Source organism: Schistocerca serialis, chromosome 6 (genome assembly GCF_023864345.2).
Source record: "Schistocerca serialis cubense isolate TAMUIC-IGC-003099 chromosome 6, iqSchSeri2.2, whole genome shotgun sequence".
In the NCBI taxonomy this organism is placed as follows: domain Eukaryota; kingdom Metazoa; phylum Arthropoda; class Insecta; order Orthoptera; family Acrididae; genus Schistocerca; species Schistocerca serialis.
This window is the reverse complement of record NC_064643.1, coordinates 726,601,890-726,605,198: the sequence shown is the minus strand read 5'-3', so window position 1 is coordinate 726,605,198 and position 3,309 is coordinate 726,601,890. Positions and strand designations below refer to the sequence as shown.

The following is a 3,309-nucleotide window of genomic DNA, read 5'->3' as shown; positions in this document are numbered from 1 at the left end:
ACTGGAAATGGTTGTCAATGCTGACGTTCAGCCACTTGGAGGCCATTTGCTGGTATTCACAGACTACGTGTTTCCAAACGACGATGGAATTTTTATAGATGACAATGGGCCTAGTCATCGGGCCTCGGTTGTTCGCGACTGGTTTGAAGAACAGGCGGACATTTAGAACTTTTGATTTGGCTCGACATGAATCCCATCAAACACTTGTGAGACATAATCAAGAGGTCTTTCGAGAAAAAAATCCTGCACTGGGAACACTTTCGCATTATGGATAGATACAGGGGCAGCATGGCTCGGTACTTCTGCAAGGAACTCCCAACGACTTGTTGAGTTCATGTCACATCGAGCTGTATCGCTACGACGGGCAAAAGGAGGTCCGACACGTTTTTAGACTTTTCCAGCTCACAAGGGAACCTCCCCATTGCACCCCCCTCAGATTTAGTTATGAGTTGGCACAGTGGATAGGCCTTGAAAAACTGAACACTGATCGATCGAGAAAACAGGAAGAAGTTGTGTGGAACTATGAATTAAATAAACAAAATATACAAACTGAGTAGTTCATGTGCAAGATATGCAATATCAAGGACAACACGAGCTCAGGAGCGCCGTGGTCCCGTGGTTAGCGTAACGAGCTGCGGAGTGACAGGTCCGTGGTTCAAGTCTTCCCACGAGTGAAAACTTTAACTTTTTGTTTTCAGTTTATGTGACAAACTCTTATGTTTTCATCACTTTTTTGGGAGTGATTATCACATCCACAAGAAAACCTAAATCGGGCAAGGTAGAAGAATCATTTTACCCATTCGCCAAGTGTACTAGTTAGGTGGGTCGACAACATATTCCTGTCATGTGACGCACATGCTGTCACCAGTGTCGTATAGAATATATCACACGTGTTTTCCTGTGGAGGAATCGGTTGACCTATGACCTTGCGATCAAATGTTTTCGATTCCCATTGGAGAGGCACGTCCTTTCGTCAACTAATCGCACGGTTTTGCGGTGCGGTCGCAAAATACAGACAGTAAACTTATTACAGTGAACAGAGACGTCAGTGAACGAACGGACAGATCATAACTTTGCGAAAATAAAGAAAGTAAAATTTTCAGTCGAGGGAAGATTTGAACCAAAGACATCTCGTTCCGCAGCTGCTCACGCTAACCACGGGACCACGGCACTCCTGAGCTCACGCTCTCCTTAATATTGCCTATCTTAAGCATGAACTACTCAGTATGTATATTTTGTTTATTTAATTCATAGTTCCACAGAACTTCTTCCTGTTTTCTCGATTGATCTGCGATCAGTTTTTCAAGGCCTATCCACTGTGCCAACTTATAACTAAATCTGAGGGGGTGCGATGGGGATGTTCCCTTGTCAGTATATTCATTCCTGTTACTGTCTTGCATTTAATCGTCATTTAAATTATATGCTGTATCTTTTGTTTAGCGTTTTTAAGGACTATTGAGAAACATATTTCCATGTAGAATACAAATAACAAAGCGCAGTGCACGAAACTTTCTCCAGACAGGAAAGTTAGCGACTTTTTCCAAAGAAAATGATGTGCTTCTGGATATAGTGAATCTGTCGAAATATCGTAGTGGCTGTCTTACAACTTTTTATACGAGCGTCGTTGCGAAAGTAATGCCTCCCACTTTTTTAGGTGACTCTGGATATCCGCGACAGATGTCGTTTGTGAAGTGCTAATACCTGAACCTTCCTCTTTCATTTACAGCTGGTTCCTTTGTTCTGCGGTAGTTGGCGCTAGAAAAAGAGTGTTCCAAAATGGAGTCTGATATGAAAGTGCATATAAAACAGCATTGTGCGATTGAATTCCTCACTGCTGAAGAAACTGCGTCGATTAAAATCCATCGACGCTTGTTAAAGGCGTATGGAAACGATACAATAGTCGTGAGAAATGTGAGGGTATGTGTACGGCATCTTCAAGGTGGTGAAAAGGGTGTGCATAACAAACCACAGCCTGGTCGATCCTGCACAGCTGTTATCCCTTGCAGTGAAGAGCGTCTTGAACAACTCATCCGTGCTGATCGGCGGATAACCACCAGACAATTGTGTGCAAAGCTGAATATCGGCTGTAATCCCTTGGAAACAATATTGGAACATATCTGTTATCGCCAAGTCTGTGCAAGGTTGGTCCCACGGATGATTATAGAAGAACAAAAGAACTCGTCGAATGGAAATTCGTCGGGACCTGTTGGACCAATATGATGAAGCTGAAGGTGACAATTTTCTGAATGTAAAACAATAAACTGGTAGCCAAGATCGCAGGAATTCTTTTTATTCCATGATTACCGGTTACGGCGAAACTCAAGTCCCCATCATCGGATCTTAGAACACATCCAGGTTACAACATCAAGGCAAACAATGGTGATATTAATAGTTGCCTGTTACACGCAGGGATTACAAAATTGAGTTACGACAGTTTTGTAAGTCCTGCGTGTTACAGGCAACTATTAATATCACCATTCCAGAATTAGATTTTCACTCTGCAGCGGAGTGTGCGCTGATATGAAACTTCCTGGAAGATTAAAACTGTGTGCCCGACCGGGACTCGAACTCGGGACCTTTGCCTTTCTGTAAAGCTTCTGTAAAGTTTGGAAGGTGGGAGACGAGGTACTGGCAGAAGTAAAGCTGTGAGTACCGGCCGTGAGTCGTGCTTCGGTAGCTCAGTTGGTAGAGCACTTGCCCGCGAAAGGCAAAGGTCCCGAGTTCGAGTCTCGGTCGGGCACACAGTTTTAATCTGCCAGGAAGTTTCATATCAGCGCACACTCCGCTGCAGAGTGAAAATCTCATTCCGGAAACATCCCCCAGGCTGTGGCTAAGCCATGTGTCCGAAATATCCTTTCTTTCAGGAGTGCTAGTTCTGCAAGGTTCGCAGGAGAGGTTCTGTAAAGTTTGGAAGGTGGGAGACGAGGTACTGGCAGAAGTAAAGCTGTGAGTACCGGCCGTGAGTCGTGCTTCGGTAGCTCAGTTGGTAGAGCACTTGCCCTAGAAAGGCAAAGGTCCCGAGTTCGAGTCTCGGTCGGGCATACAGTTTTAATCTGCCAGGATGTTTAATATCACCATTGTTTGCCTTGATGTTGTAACCTGTATGTGTCCTAAGATCCGATGATGGCGAAACCGGTAATCATGAAATAAAAGAATTCCTGCGATCTTGGCTTCCAGTTTATTGTTTTACAAGCACCTAGATCGCTCCCACATGAGCATAATGCGCGCCCTACAAAATGTTCTGAATAGCACCGTCACCGGAGATGAGACCTGGTGTTCCCACCATGAGCCGGAATTCGAAAGACAGTC

The 3,309-nt window shown here is 44.5% G+C and overlaps 1 non-coding gene across 1 annotated transcript; it reads left to right on the top strand.

Annotated features, from left to right (window-relative positions):
* Positions 1-2,967: 2,967 nt before the first annotated feature.
* Trnas-aga (transfer RNA serine (anticodon AGA)) lies at positions 2,968-3,042 on the top strand. Its single transcript has one exon. It is a non-coding gene; the product is annotated as a tRNA-Ser (tRNA).
* The last annotated feature ends 267 nt before the right edge of the window (positions 3,043-3,309 follow it).